A 17,607-nucleotide genomic window follows, 5' to 3' on the forward strand; every position below is an offset into this window, starting at 1 on the left:
AAAATCACTGAAAAATACTGTGAAAGTATGTGAGTCTATGTGAAGGAATACTACTCATCTCAATTTGACCTCATTAGGGCTAATTGTCTTGTGGTTGTCCTTTAGTCTTCTTCATAATCACTCTTGTATTGAAATGATGCAAATTGACATTTATTGTATTTCATGCTTTAAGTACACAAAACTAACAGTTACCAGAGAAAAGAGAGTATGTTCTCCTGTCAATATATTCTGCCCTCTCCACTGTCACTCCCCTGACTCTCCTGTCATTGAGTCTAGAAAGCATAGCACTGATGCTTAAGAACCAATGGTCTCATGTTCTGCAAGTTTACCTCTTTGATGACAACCTGATGAATGTCACACCACTGCACTGAAAGGGGCAGAAACACATGATTTGGGAATTTTCTTTTGATGTAGATTTTTTTTTTTCACAGCACTAAAAAGCGTTCTTGGATATTTGGAAGCCACAACATAGAAGAGAGCTCTCTAACAACTGAGTAACTTCTAAGGACAAATGAGATTGTACCAAGGGTATCTCTTTAGACAGCATGGTTGTGCACATGGATATAGCACAGAGTAACAGATGAGGTCTTAGATGGGCTTAGGACTCGTAAACAAGATACCACTTCTGTGATCTAGAAAAGTAAGGTACATCTACACCCAAACCAAAAAGTAGTGAGAAGGAATCAAGCAACTCTGACTCTCAGTCAACACAGTACAAATAGCTCCCATGCTGAGATATCCTAGATCTGAGTAACTTCATTTAGATCCTGGAAACTGTTTAATTTCATCAACATAATGCTGGACGTACTTAGCCTGAATCAGAGTCAGAGAAAAGGCTCAACACTTTAATTTTTAAAAGTGTTTTAAACAAAGAAAGACTGTATAAAACTTTGGTATATACCTAGAATTATTCCTTCATATTGATTTCTTTTTCCTCATAGAACTGGAAAATTGATTTTGTTTAGGAAATTTGTATGACAAAGAAATTGTACTGTCAAAAATTGCTTGCTTAATTTAGAGTAAATTTTCCTTGCTGATACAAAGCTATTATCACCAATACCTGATAATTATTCTCAAGATGTGTGAATACACAGACAGTGGTTACTGGCACCTTTAGAAAGATAATGAACTTCAAAGTAAGATGCAACATAAAGAGTGTGAAAAACGTGTTGCTCAAATGACATTTATAGTTCAATATTCCTTCTGTTCAAGAAAAAACAGCAGGAGATGTGTCTTTGGCTCCAAAAAGTAACATCCAAGAGAAATGAAAACATCTATCCCTCAAATGAAACCATGTAAATTGTGAATAATTACATCAAAATCAGGAACTTTAGCATATAGCAAATGTAAGGCCTAATTTAGCTCAATCTGTTCCATTGGAGAACAAGAATTTTAAGTTCTGCAAAAAACACTAGATAAGGAAAAGAAATTTGGTCTGAAGTGTTCGGAGACTATTTCCCATTTCTAGACGTAGTGGGAAAGGTGATTATAATGTAGATGTGCAAGAACAATGGTTAAATAGGCTGATTTAGGGGGTTGGATCTAATGTTTTTTATAATAATAGAAGGTACTTTGCCCTAAATATTTTTCTTAATACATTCCTGATAGCATATTCATAGTCAATCTGGACAACCAAGGTCACCTGTGTATTAGTCTAGAAAGGTGGCAGCAGATAATCAACTAAGAGTTGCATTTGCATTTGGACATGTGGGGATAGCCTATTAAGACGTATCACTATCTAATCTCACTTTCACCAACAGGCTGAAACACAGACTCCCTCTTAGATATGGCACAAGCAGGCAACCTTCCAGGAATAACTTTACAGCCAAGTAATCAGTGCTTCTCCTCCTGTAAAGTCATTCTCAGTAGCACTGCTATTTAAAGGTAGCACTATGAAGAATAATATCAAGAAACATGGCATTGCCCCAGTGGGAATGTAGTAGCACAGGAGGCAAAATAGAGGGGTTTCAGGCTGCTATTTGGTAGAGATTTAAGCTCTAGTAAATAGGCCCCTGTGGAGAGATAAAGTGAAAATGTGTTTAACCCTTTTTCATGTATTAGAATGTCACTGGAGTTGTTTTAACTTGCATTTGACAAACTCTGCCAAATTCTATTCCAATGCTGTTGCAAAACTAAGCTGTAAAAAGAGCTTGAAATTGTAGGAAAAAAAAAGAGAAAAAAATAGTAGGGCAGACACTACTGCCCTCCTCTATTAATATGTTAGTAATATTAATTAAAATATTTTTATTTGTTCTTCATGAGACAGAAGTTCCTGGAAAGCCTACCATGGGCTGAGGGAAAAGCAGCACCCAAGGCCAACCCAGGATGTTGGACAAATTCTGGGGCCCTGCTGCTGTCCAGGGACACTGGGGTCCAGCCAGCGCCTTTGCACCTCCTATTGTCTCTGACAGCCCAGGCCCACGGTTGTGCCACCCCCTCTGCTTAGCCCCTCCACCCCCTTTGCTTTTTACACCCTTGGGGGGCTGCACCCCTTTGGGGCAGCTATGCCTGAGCGCCCACAGCTACAGTTAGTCTGAAGTTCACTGATCTCACCTTTACCCCTGGGTCCTGCAATACGGAATCTCTGGGCTGAATCTTCTGCCTCTACCCATGACACCTCTGGAATCTCCTTTTGCCCCCGGGCTTCACCTTAACTGCATATCCCTGCCCTGGCTCAAAGACTTTTTCACAGCCTCCTGCTCCTGCCCAGGCATCAGCCACTGCTCCAAAATAGAATAAATCAAGTTTAAAAGTGTTTTTCATTCGTTGTTTTGGTGGAACAAGTATTTCCTCCTTGCAAAAAATGTTAGTTACTAGATACTTTCAAAAATATTAAAATTTTTGAAGTTCAATTGTGGTCTTGCTTCTCCACTAAATAATTTACCTTAGGCTTTTTGTTCAGGTATTTCTGGTGTTTGGAAAAATATCACTTCTTATTTGGGGGAAAGAAGTGGTTTTTTTTTTTTGTCAACTGGTCTCTTAATTGGTCTGTTATCAAAGCAATGTAGAATTAGTTTCCATGTTGACTTTAGATTTTTACAAAATACTGTCTAGTCTGCAAACTTTCCAAGGTGGAAACTGTTGAAACACTGCTTCTCAGACTACCAGGCACAAAACGCATTACAGCAAACCAAGTTTTTTATGTGAGCTAACTTCTTGTGTCTTGGAGACAGCTGCAGTAGTGACAATGCCCCATATTTGCAATAAAGGTTAAAAATATTCTTTTCTAAAATCAACTGATATTCTTAGTATAATTAAAAATTTGGTAAATGAAATGCATATACAAATTGCATCGTGTTACTACCCTGCTTTTCCTTCCACCCCAGCCCCATTTAAAAATAATGGGTTTCTATGGCTTTCTAATTCTGCTCTTACTGGACCATTTATATATATATATAATGAATGCAAATAATACTCAATAGCATTTGCCATTTATGAAAATAGCATACTGTCACATAGAAATTCTTGAACAATTCCCATAAAATAACAAGGCAAATCTTCTACTAATGGGTCAGAGAATAATAGAATTATAGAATCATAGAATAGTTAGGGTTGGAAAAGACCTTAACATCATCTAGTTCCAACCCTCCTGCAACACTAAACCATGTCACCCAAGGCTCTGGCCAACCTGGCCTTGAACACTGCCAGGGATGGAGCATTCACAACTTCCCTGGGCAACCCATTCCAGTGCCTCACCACCATTACAGTAAAGAATTTCTTCCTTATATCCAATCTAAACATCCCCTGTTTAAGTTTTAACCCGCTACCCCTTGTCCTATCACTACAGTCCCTAATGATGACTCCCTCCCCAGCATCCTTATAGGCCCCCTTCAGATACTGGAAGGCTGCAAGGAGGTCTCCACGCAGCCTTCTCTAGGCTGAACAGCCCCAACTTTCTCAGCCTGTCTTCATATGGGAGGTGCTCCAGTTCTCTGATCGTCCTCGTGGCCCTCCTCTGGACTTGTTCCAACAGTTCCATGTCCTTTTTATGTTGAGGACACCACAACTGTACACAATGCTCCAAGTGAGGTCTCACGAGAGTGGAGTAAGGGGCAGGATCACCTCCTTTGACCTGCTGGTCACTCTCCTTTTGATGCAGTCCAGGATATGGTTGGCTCTCTGGGCTGCAAGTGCACACTGCTGACTCATGTTAAGGTTCTCACCGACCAAGACCCCTACATCCTTCTCTGCAGGGCTGCTCTGAATCACTTCTCCACCTGACCTGTAGCTCTGCCTGGGACTTCACTGATCGAGGTGTAGGACCTTGACTTTGCTTTGTTGAACTTCATGAGGTTGGCATCAGCCCACCTCACAAGCATGTCAAGGTCCCTCTGGATGGCATTCCTTCCCTCCAGCATATCAAATAACCACACAGCTTGGTGTCACTGGCAAACTGTCCCCATCACCGACAAAGATGTTGAACAAGACCAGTCCCAACACCGATCCCTGAGGGACACCACTCGTTTCTGGTCTCCAGCAGGACATTGAGCCACTGACCTCAACTCTTTGTGTGTGGCCATCCAGCCAGTTCTTTATCCACTGAGAGGTCCATCTATCAAATTGATGTCTCTCCAATTTAGAGACAAGGATGTCGTGTGGGACAGTGTCGAACGCTTTACACAAGTCCAGGTAGATGATGTCAGGTGTGTTACCCCTGTCCGTCAGTTACGTAGCCCCATCATAGAAGGCCACCAAATTGGTCAGGCAGGATTTCCCCTTAGTGAAGCCATGCTGGCTGTCACCAACAACCTCCTTGTTTTTCATATGCCTTAGCATGCCATCCAGGAGAATCTGCTCCCAGATTTTGCCAGGCAGAGAGGTGAGACTGACTGGTCTATAGCTCCTTGGATCCCAACTTTTAAGTCCTTTGAAGCCATCATGTTGTCCAGTATTGGCTGAGTTTACAAGGACACAAGGTTTACAAAAGAAAGTCAAAGTGTTCTTCAATCTAGTGGTCTTCTCACATCATCTCACAACATCATACTGTTTTTCTAACCCTTTCTGTATATAACACATTTCTAATGGCAGTTAATACAGGTGGACTTATACTACAAGTAATAGCAAATAGAGGTTTAAAGCAAAAGGGACAGCAGTCTTCCAAAATCTTCTGAATAGATGTGGTGAGTAAAGTTACATAAAAGATAACTAAGAAATTGTCTGTTATCTGCTAACTGAAAGTTCTTTCCTAGTACTTTTATACAAATTTGTGTTTTCTAATATAAGTTCTTTAATCATATTTGGTAAAAACATGCAAAATAAAAATTCTTTAGCAGATAAAATGCTTTATAGTATTAACTGTCTTGTTCCTGTCTGGATGATAGTTGAATTGGTTTGAAGTATGCACAATAATTTTTATCTCATATTTTTTACTAAAGAAACTCAGAATATTAGGATTCTCTTAGATTTCTGTTTCACTACCCAGCTTCACATACATATTCTTTAAATACCAAGTAACGAGTAAATCGGTGGCACTGGCAGCATTATACATGTATTCCCTTGATTATACACGTATTTTTATCATGTTTCTCATGCATGACAATAATTTAATTGTAGTCAGCTATATCTGGATCCTAGAAAGGACTATTCATGTATTTAAGTTATAGTAAAAAGACACGTTGCACAGAAGAGGGATTTGCATGATGCAGTTAAGTCCATGCATAGCTGAATAAATTGTAGAATATAGCCAAAGACATTTGTTATCTCAGTAGTTGCATTGATTTTTCAGCAGGAGAAGAAGTCACTATAACACTGTTTTTAGGGCAGATCTAAAATAAAATCAGTCTATTATTTATAGCAGCATACACAGGGTTTCAATTAACTGGCTCATTTCTAAATATTCTATTTGACCATATCCCTTCAACAGGAAGATAGTGTGATCTTTTGTGACAAGAATGTCTGAGGAAGACTCTCCTTTAGGGAGACTGTGTGCATGCTGTCCGATATCACTTCTACCACAAATATGTCATGTAAGCAGCAGAGTTAGGAATGACAAATCCACTGCAAGGAAATCCGTAGAGATGTTGAATAAAACCCAGACTTACTGCAGGTTCTTGTAGCTGCAAACTAAGCAGTGCAGCCTTGTCACCTTATTGCAGATCTGCACACAAATCTGATCACCCTTAATTTATCTGAATTATCAATATGGCAAATTAATTATGGTGTAGGAATTAGATGCCTCTTCCCTTGCATAATTTCAGATGACTTAGTGGTACCTGTTGTGCTTGGTTGTCTTGACAATTAAAACTGAAAAAGAATAGCCTGTGTAAGCATTTCAGGCATCAGCTGGGAAAAAAAAACCCTATTTATTAATAGGAGTTTCTTCTTAGAATGGTTACAAATTTTTATTGTAGCTGGGGTAGGTGGAGAATTACTGCCATCTGCTGGAAGGATTTCTTTCCTGAGTCAACTCTAAAAAAAAAAAGTGCATTGAGGTTTTTTTTTTTTAAATGAGTAATGTAATGACAGATTAAAACTCTTACCACTGCTGAAATTTAGGTGCATAACATCCGTGTAACCATCTAAATGCTCATTATTCTAATGGAATCAAGAGTGTAAAATTATGCAAATATGGATCTAAATCTCTTTGCGATCCAATGTTTGAATGGGGGACTAGGTAACTAAACCATATTTATGATTATGAACTAGAGACCATAAATCCTCCTCAAAGTGGGAGATGAGAAGATGCAAAGGAAGGAGGAAATCAAAAGACAAATCCATTTGTCTACTTTTACAGCAGAAATCTCACTATTACTGTTTCATTCATAAATATATGGAAAAAGTTATTTTAGGAGAAAAAAGGCATGTCATGGATTGACAGCAGGGACCTTAGAGCAAATACCCAGCTCTGTGAGAATTGGCAGTTCCAGAAAAGGCAAAAAAAAACCCCTGCAACAGCAATCAATCAAGCAATCAACCAACCAACCAAAACCCAAAATACACATTCATTTTGTCCTCCTGCTAGGAGACCTCTCTTTAGGTCACAACATATGCATCAGCAGTTAGCACTGCAAAGTCACATTGATGCTGAATGTAGAGTAAGCAGTAACATGTAGCTTACACAGCACTGGACATTTTCTAAAGAGCTTTTCTGTTTTCATTTCAGTTCTGTTTAGTGTCTCAAATTCAGACAAGACTGACTAATCCTTTTCAGCTAAAGGCCTTTCAATGTAGGTTTTGTATCAGCCTGCTGAAGGCTTCAAGAAAGCCAAATTAGACAATGAATGGTTCAGACTGAATTGTGATGTGAACATGAGTGCCCAGTCTCACAGATTTGCAAGTCTAACCCGGAACGCCTATAGGCATATACATTCTACCAAGGAATAGAGACTATTTGCTGGTTAGTCTCTATTTGTTGGCTTGATGCTAGTGGAACTCTATTAATATTGTAATTACCTTAGTCTATTTTCATTTGCTTTAGAAATTAATGAAACTGGGAAGAAAATGCAATAAAAGATGGAGTGGAACTAGGACCAGCTAGGATGAGGCAGCTCAAAGCAGCTGAACTGCTTGGAAATAGTGAGATGGGATAAAGAAGTGCAGTATGTAATGGTTGTGTAGCTAAAGAAGGAAGAATATAAACAGTTGAGGAGTGCGGTGAGAGAGAACTATGATTACATAGTCAAATGATAGACTGATTTCAGGCTATCATGATTAAAGTATTTGTTGTATCAAGAAAATTTGCAGCAAATTATATTGTAATTCAAACTGCATGGCTTTTATTTCCTTCTGTGCTGGGAGCTTACATTTAATGCCTTTTGCATGCTATTGCATTGACCATTTCTAAGCTGCAAATAGCTGTTGTTCAATTCAGCACACTGGAATTTCAATTTCAGTGATTATTTATGGAGCCCTAACTTTGTCTTCAGGTCCAGCATTTGTTACGAACAGCTTTAAGATGACTGACACAGGTAAGATGTGCTGTGAGATTTCTTTTTATATGGATACACAAAAGCACAGCTCCTCTTGTTTTGTCAATTTATTCTGATGAGCAAAAGCAATGCATTTTCTCTGTGCAGATGCGAAGTCCAGAATCTGCAATTGTATTTCAATGGTTGGCAGCATTTTGTATACTGAATGTATATATATTATATTCTCATGCCTCTACAGAGCCACACTAGGTTTTTCTAGCTGTTATTTAGATAACAGCAGACAAAAGCATTTCACAAAAAGTGGGCTGCATCTTAATGGGCAAAAAATGTAGGATAATAATGCTCTGGGAGTATACACATGACCTAAAGCAACTATACTGATGTTACTGTGATACTATGCTTGGGCTAACTATACAGAAAGACATGAAAAGCAGAGACAACCTGTATTAAGGGAGCATAGAAAGATGTGTGAGATGAGGTGAAGAAACCTATGGGCAACCTCTATGATCAAAATTCTACATTCAGGATAAATTGTTAACTTTAATTGTAACTATTTCTCAGAAATCTAGAAAACCTAAACAGAGATTAAATATCAGAGGTACACCCCCATTCAACATGTGCATAAAATAAATAATACAAATAGTATCACTGTCTATTAATAGCATGTATGTGTTTTCCTTAAATAGATTAAAAAAAAGAATACTCCCATGACCTGTTTCTTCCCCTGAAGGGGATGCACCTTGAAAACAGTGACCTATCTTGTCACGCTGCCCTTTGTTTCTTAATATATAAGAAGCAGTACTTTTTAACACTTGCTTCTGTAAAGTAACTTCCTTTACTTAAATTTTTCTATAGTCTGATCTTAGCCATCTTCTTTCACTATTAAAGGCCAACTTGCCGCCTTGCTAAAGCCACTAGTCTGTGCTGTTGTACAAGAAATCTGTATTGTACGTAATTACTTAAAAGAACAGTTGCATTGATTTTTATAAGCATGTTTTTTGCTGTTAAATACTACCTACTAAATATTTTGGATATGAATTAAGTTTTAGCTTTTATTTTCTGAGAATCAATCTTGAATTAGAAAGTGTATAATATTTTTAGTTCTCCTTTTACTAGAAATATCATTTTAGACTGAGGTATTGAATGTTTAAGTTTTCAAAACTTAAGTATTCTCTCTAACACTTAAAATATGCAATGGGAAGTTTTTTCTTTTGAATATACATGCTAATGTAGAAACAAAGGACAAAAAGACCAAGCAGCACTAAAAGAACTAATTTGTTTCTTAATGTACTATTAGCCTACACTTAAGTAGTCTTTCTAGACTACTTAATGATTACGAATAAGGATTAGGTACAGCTTCAAAATGGTGTTAGATGCATTTGGAAATTATCTTTCATTACAATACAGATGTTCTCAGGGGTAGGGAAAAGAGAATAAAAGATATGCCTAGTATGTGTTAATGAGATCAGCCTCATCCCAGAAGTAAAAGTATTCTTGATACCCTTACAGTACTTAGATAAGAGATAAAATTTTTCTTATTTTTAAAAATTTTAGGTTGATTCTTGCTGCACTGTAGCAACAGATATATAATGGAGACTATAGAATATTTTTGTTAATGTGACTTTTGGCTTTATTCTTTCATTTTCTCCATATGGACCTATATTATCTGTATTAGAAAACAAGGCACCATAAAGAAGTTGTAAATCTGGAAAAAAGAAAAAAAGTAAAAAATCTTACTCCCATTTAAACCCATGGATTTTACATTCTACCATAAGGTGAAAGCTTAGCTAATGACACCTGTAAGCAACTTCATAGAAGGGGTGGCCTGAAGCTGCTTTTTATTATTATCTACTCCATTCAACCACAGATAAAGATAATCCTTGCTTGATGCAATGGATTTTATGTCTACAATATTTATAAACTGTAACCACTTCTCCTGAAAGTTACCTATTTTCTGTGAAGAATATAACTCCTAGAGTGTAACTTAAGCATTTATTTATTTTTTTTTAGAAAGACTCAAAAGTAAATATAACCTTTACGACAGTAATCCCAGCAAATATATATGCTGATAAGATACATGCTAATTCAGTAGGACAAATAGACTTTTCTGTCAAATTAACATTTTGATTCATGCGTCACAGAAACGTGATATCACAAGAAGACTATAATCCTGGAATGTTTTTCTAATTAAATTTTATACACCTTACAATTCTCACATTTTTCTACAGAACTACAGACCTTCCTGTCACACAGAGACTTGCCTGTAGCGCTTTAATAAGCTCAAATTACAGGCAAACAATCTGAAGCATTTTGCAGGTAATAAGCAGATCAAATATTCATGAAAATGGGTAATTCAGTTTTAAATATCCATGGACAGTTTGTTTCCATGGATGTTTTACTACTCTGCTGAATGTGGCATGAGCTGAAGAAATGTTTAATCATTGTATAGCAGCAAAGTGGTTTTGAGTGTGTCACTGCAAATTCAGCTTGCATATAATATTGATAATGTCAGCTATTTAGTAGCCTTACTCACAAAGTACACAGATAGGTAATGCATTTCAACTAAAAGAAAAATTCCAAAATAAAAAGAGATTCATGAATTTTTCAGTGTGATTAATTCTACATGATAATTATTGTTACCATTCACAGGACTGAATTTCAAACCTATTTATTATAATCCCCCCTCAAACATTATAGGCTTCAAAGTTTTGATTGATACAGGAGTCTAATGGAGAAAAAAACCCACAACTTTTGCCCTGCATCAATTTTATGGCAGGAATTCCTATGGTCTGTAAGAGTTCCATTTCCAATTCAGGACATCAAGGAGAAATGTTAATGCAGGGGGAGGTTTAGCTACATGAGTCTTATTAACATTAAATATGTCATGCTGGAGATATTTTCCATTTACTTTGAATTCATACACATAGGCTGTAATCAAACCATGTGGAAGACTCAACTCCCAGGTTTGCAAGGCAGCATTCACAGTCCTTTATTCCTAAAAATTCTGTTGAAACAAACAGGAATTCTGAACCATAATCCTGACATACTGAGCTGAACATAAGTATGTAATTACAAATTAAAAACTTATTTTTTTAAAAATGTATATTCAAAATTAAATTGTTCAAGTTTTGTGTCTCAATTATTAGAATGCTATTTGCTCTCATTTAGCTAGCTTAATTGAAATTTTTTCAAGACTAACTTGTAAGCATGATGAGGATTAAGCATCTTGCTGTAGCTCACTGTGAGGAAAGTAAAGTCCATCACTAGAGTGGACCTAGAATAGGGCAAAAAGGTAAAAAGAAAAAGATTTGGGTTACGTAAGTGAAAGGCCAGGCCTGTACAGTGTATTCTATGAAAGCTGAAAAATTTTGATGGCCTGGATAAAGCATTCCAACTTGCTTAGTCTCAAAATGAAACTGTTAACATTAGTGAAGTTAGTCCTGGCTAGAGCCTTTTTACTTCCACTTTAATGTGAATGTGGGCACTGACTTATATGTACTCTGGGATTATGGAAAAATGGCAAACTGATGGTAAGATATCCATGAATTGAATTCTTCATCATCAAGGAAACTATTTTTAGTTTGTCAAACATGCAAACTATATTGTATTGGGTTTGCCTGGCAAGGTTTTCATAGTTGGAAGGCTACAGGGGTGCCTTGTGTGAGAAGCTGCCAGAAGCTATCCCCATCTGTGATAAAGCCAATGCCATCCAACTCCAAAATAAGACACACTGTGGGCCACAGCTGCACCTATCAGCGATAGTGGTAGCGCCTCTCAGATAAGGTATTTGAGAAAGGGAAAAATAGCAACAGCCAAACCAGGAGTGAGAAACAGCTCTGCGGAAAGTGAACGAGAGGAGTTGATGCTCCAGGTGATGGAGCAAAGATTCCCCTGCAGCATGTGGTGCAGCCGATGGTGAGGCATCTGTGCCCCTGCAGGCCACGGAGGTCCATGGTGGACCAGATTCCACCTGCAGCCCATGGAGAGCTCCACACTCGAGCAGGTGGATGTGACCTGAAGAAAGCTGCCCCCCCTAGAGAGTCCATCCAGGAAGAAGCTCCTGGCAGGACCTGTGGACCTGTGGAGAGAGGAGCCCGTGCTGGAGTGGGTTTGCTGCAGGACTTGTGACCCTGCAGGGGACCCACACTGGAGCAGCCTGTTCCTGAAGGGCTGCACCCATGGAAGGGACCCACGCTGGAGCAGTTCCTGGAGCACTTCCTGGAGAACTGCAACCCATGGGAAGAACCCACTTGGAGACGTTTGTGGAGGTCCGTCTCCCATGGGACAGACCCCATTCTGGAGCAGGGTAAGAGTGTGAGGAGGGAAGAGCACCAGAGATAATATGATGAACTGACCACAGTCCCATTGACTGTCTTCTTTGCTGCTGAGGGGGAAAGGTAGAGAATTTGGGAGTCAAGTTGAGCCTGGGAAAAGGGAGGGTTAGGAGTTAGGTGGTTTTACGATTGCTTTTATTTCTCATTATCCTATGCTGATTTGATTGGTAATAAATTATATTCATTTCCCCAAGCTGACTGTTCTTCCCATGGTAATTGCTGAGTGATCTCTCTGTTCATATAACAACCCATAAGCCAATATTTATATATTCTCTCCCCTGTCCAGCTGAGAAAGAGAGTTATAGAGAGGCTTTGGTGGACACCTGGCATTCAGAACAGGACAACCCATCACACTATACATACAGCCATCCCTTCACAGGGCTTAGGTGTTAGTTTACTACCCTTTTCAATGGGCATTTGAATGGGAAACTCTTCAGGTGTGAAGATACTGGATTTCTAAGGACTCAGCACACTGAACTCTTAGACCCCTCAGTTTATTCTGTCATAAATGAAAGTATAAGGCTTCTAATCCTGTGTGAGGTCAGGACCTACAGTGTTATAGTGGAGCACAACAAGAACTGGTTATAAGAACACCAGTTTTGTTTGCCTTGACAACCTGTGTAATCCTACATGAAATTAAATTACATCGGTTTCTAAGTCATATGCTGTATGATAATAAAGTATTGCATGCAAACTATACCAGAAAGCTATGCAGATTTTAGCCAAGCAAATTTTGCGAGTGGCAGGTTTGCTCTATGCTGGTCACATGTCAAGTCATGTGAGAGTTATGTACATGCCTGATATCTGAGGTAGTAAAATTAATTCATATAAGACAAGTCTTAATTTTAAGATATATGTCTGCAAAGAAGGTCAAAATTCATGTGAGGCAGCTCAGAACACTGTCCATGGTAGGAATTAGATAAATTATAGTGCAAGAGAAATACTATGAAAATATATATATTGTATTAATTTTCATGAATTTTCTCACGAGTGTAACAAATTAGATTCCTGTACCTGTAAAAATGAGACTGACAGGCATTTGTTCATATTTCTTGAATTAAGATAGCAATGTTACATTTCAATTGCACTTAATAAGCCATGAAACTCATAGAAACCAAAGAGCATATTCAGAGGGCCAGTAAGCAACTCTGCATCAATTAAATTTCTCCTGGCTAACTTAAGTAATTTGTCTACCTGTTCAAGGCCTCTTCCCTACTGCACAGACAGAGGCAGGGTCTTTAGAAATTTACACTGTATTTTATTGGAAGAGACAATAATATAACTTCTAACAAATTCTTTACTTCTGACTTCTGACTTTCAAGGCTTATGACTAGCAAGGAGAAGTAATAAAATCCATAATGCAGTGGCATAACAAGGTGATCTGAGACTATCCAGATTTTCCTATCATCAGGTACCATGATGAGTAAGCTGCTGCCTTTATGCATTCCTTTTTTCACTCCAACACTAACCTGCTTATTTCTCTAAGTATCTTATTTTATCATTACTAAATTGCTCTTTCTGACTCAAATCCATCATAGGTAACTCTGCACACAAACATGTCTCTGCATCTCCAGCTGGTAGTTTCCAGCCTTTGACGGCAAATTGCTAATGTTAGCAGTTTTTATTCAAAATTAGTTTTATATCTTTTACAATGCTCCAAGAGCAGGGAACATGGGAAAAAAATTAAAAACCATAAAAGAATACATTCCTGGCCATGAGGATTAACATGTCTCGTTTATTATGGTTTTCTATCCTTGTCTCACTAGTGAAAAGAAATCTTCCATCTCCATGAACCTACCACTCCATCAACATGTTTCTTATTTCCTTTTTTTTTAATAAAAATTAAGATGAAAAAAATAGCTATTTAGTTATCACTCAAGATGTGAGAGGCATTAAAACAATTTCTGCAAAGTAACAGGTTTCTCAAATCTGTTCTTCCCAAACTGCAAGGTTTCTCAAACATACACCATAGGTGTGATATTTTTGTTTAAATAACAATCACAATATAATCCAGAAAAAAAAAAGCAAAAGGAAAACCACAGCAACAGGAAATTGATGAAAAAAAATCAAATCGGTGAAAGGCAGAACCAGAAACAAGATACTGGCCTCAGTGATTAAAGGCAAAACTGCTACATGCTTTGCTGAGACCTAGATTCCAACTTCTGCCTTCTGGAAGTGGCTATTAGGAAGATTCCCCGAAGGACTGACATATAGGAGGCCTGGTGTAGGTGTGGTATCATGGTGTCAGGAGCTAGAATGGACAGACCCAGTTTTAGGATTGAAGCTCTAGAGTTAGGAGATTAAAAAAAAACAACAACCAAACAAACCCAAACAAACAGAAACCAAACAAAAAAAAAAGAGTTTATCTCAGGTAGATGAGGAAAATACACCCTTCCATCTGTGGCTGTGCCTGTATGTGGAAAGAGCTCCCTGCCCAGCCCCCAGAAGAGTTGCAAAGCAGCAGTTGCATAGTTGGCAGTAATATAGTGCCTACATCTTGCTTCTTTCAGCTCTGTGCAGCATAATAAATTATTTCTACCTTACAATGTTTTGGTTTGGGGGGGGATTGATTTTTTTTTTCCTTTTTATCAGTGAAACATTGCTCTCATTTTTCTGCATAGGTTAAACAAAATTTGGTCTGAGAAAGATCCTCTGCAGATAGAAACTGATCAAACTGACCTTGCACTTGTGGCGATTAAACTCTGTTGTGGATTGGGTCCCTACAGGATAGATCAAGATTGAATTCTTCTGTTACCATTAGTGTTCCCTTCCATTACAGCTGTGTGTGCAGTGTGCACCTGATACAGCACTGAATGTCGAAGGCTTGGTAACATTAACAGAATTAGTCTGCTGGCCAACAACTTCTAAATCTCCTGCAATATTAATTCCCTTTTCCTTCCCTGACTCCTTTTTATCCATTTGTTTTAGCTTCTTAAACTATTGTTTTAACTGCCTTCCTTTTTTTAATCAGGATGTATTGAAGAATGATTGCCCTTTCTTACTATTATCTGTGATGTGCCCAGAATACATAAGCCCTGGTTACAAATCTACAAAGATTATTCTGTCAATAGAATATCCAGCACATGCACCACAGCCAAAGAATGCTTAATACGAAATAATTCATTTTGTGAAGGGAATAATGGAAGGAGAGCAGTTCCAGTTCCAGTCCCCATCATCCCAGTGGCATCCCCTGATCCCGCTCCAATTTGTCCCTGTCCTTTGCATATTTGAGGGTCAAACTGAATACAGTATCTAATATGTGGTCAAATGAATGTGGAGTAGAGGCAATAATCTCTCTCCTTGATGTCCTGATTCTGCCCCTATTCATAAAGCCCAGCATACTATTGTACTTTGCTGCTCGGGTGCACTGCTGACTTCATATTATAATATTACAACCATAGTTACAAAATACTAGTGTGAATGTTTTAATCAAAGTTTTCCATTGTGTTCTTTTCCTTAAAAATATGAAGGACAATCCTTGTGTTGCACTGAGACATTTTAATCACTTTTCTGCACTGTCAGTGACTCTGCAACTTTCCTTCCCTATGTCAGGGGACACGGTATTACTTCTACACCACAAACTCTATGACCCTTTTCTAAATGTTTAGCTTATAGTGATCTTTACTCTCCTGTATCAGTTGTGTTATTTCTCTTTCATCTACTTCCCATGGAGGAACATTATAGTCCTCTGAACCATTTTCCAGTTACTTAGAAATTTCAAAATTATACCATGATAACTTGTTATTTTTAACAATATTTTAACAATAACTTTGTTATTTTTAACATCAAGAGTGGTTATTTGCATTAATAAAAAATTATTTAGCCATGTTATAGCATTTGCCACTCAATAAAACACTCAAAACAGCATCTGTTAAAATCTTGAGGAGAACAGCATGTATAAGAAAGAAAAAAGGGGGGGAGGGGGGAATTATAGCCAATGCCTACTTTCCACAGATATCAGATACAATTGTATAAAAAAACAAATCACGTAAAATTGAAGTTAAAAAAAAAAAAAAATAGGATCTAGCATTTATTCCAGTGAAGATTCTGTTACCTCAATACTTATGAATTTTACAAGGATATTCACATAACCAGCATATTATCCAAATAATATAATGGAGATAATACCAATATTTAGTATATCATCCTTGATTCTGATAGCTGAAAGATGATGTTTCCCAAGCACATCAGGAACATTTCAGAGCAAAATGTTTCAGCTCATCATGGATTTCAATGTTTTTTCTTCTCTTCTGAAGACATGAAAAAATGACTTTATATCAGATGTACTGTAATCTTCTCCTTAGTTGCCATTGACAAAGTTTGATTGTGTTGCTTTGAATTGACATATAACCTAAGAGAACGGGACCTTCATAAAGAGAATTTGTTCAATTTTTCCTTCCCTTCTATTTGGTCTACTCAAACAATTTACTTTGAAATTTATGCAGATTCATCATTATGGAACAGAAGGCTACAGCTACAAGAATTCCTATTAATTACCCCTACAGATTATCCTGAAACTGACACTGATATGCAAGCAAGCTGGTGTCACAAACATCCTGAAGTGGTGATGTATATGAATGAATAAATTCTCATTAAATACTGGACTCTATGCATGTCAGTACTATCAGAGGGTACTCGTGACTTTATAAAGTACGATGGTAAGAAAACCCCCAAACATTAGACTGAACGCACATTTTGTGAAAATGTTTCAAGTGTGAGTAGACATCAGCATTGAAAATGAACATAGTTTATTACGTAGTACTGATTTTCCTAAATATTTTTAGGATCCGTAACATTTTCATTTACACTTCAAATCATCTGTATCTGCCATGAAGCTACTCTGAGCCATATGTGTGAAAATATTCTCAGTCTCTATTTTTCTTAGGCTTATGGACTGTGTTTGTAGAAAATTCTGTGGGGAAGGGTTATGTTCAGAAAATTGTCTGAATGTTTGAAAGATGCAAATGTACTGAGCCTTGGGACAATAACACAAGTAGAAAAATGTGATCCCATCAAAAAGCTATTGAAGAAAAGATTAGTTATTATGTCCTTGGTTGTTTAACAATCTCTTTGATCCAGTATGTTGCTATGCAGACTTGAGAGTCTGTCCATGCAGATTATATTTCAGGAGTCCTAAAAAACTGCCAAGAAGCTTCAGGAAGTTCATTTTTATAATCTTCACTTAAGCAAAATCAATGCTGAAAATGACTTGACGATGTGGATCTCAGAATTTAGGGGATTTACTATTCTTATTTTGCCCAAGATTTTTTTTTTAAAGACAGTTTGGATTAATAAGTATTTGCAAATGGCAGATCCATTTAAAAAAAAAGTAATTAAAATGCGTGATACTGCAAAATCCCATGAATTTCAGAGGAGACAGGAAAAACTTATTTCTTCGTTCAAGA

The sequence above is a fragment of the Neopsephotus bourkii genome, unplaced genomic scaffold (assembly GCF_033783945.1).
Source record: "Neopsephotus bourkii isolate Nb327-2 ecotype Australia unplaced genomic scaffold, CSIRO-AGI_Nbou_v1 NB_166, whole genome shotgun sequence".
Taxonomy (NCBI): Eukaryota; Metazoa; Chordata; class Aves; order Psittaciformes; family Psittacidae; genus Neopsephotus; species Neopsephotus bourkii.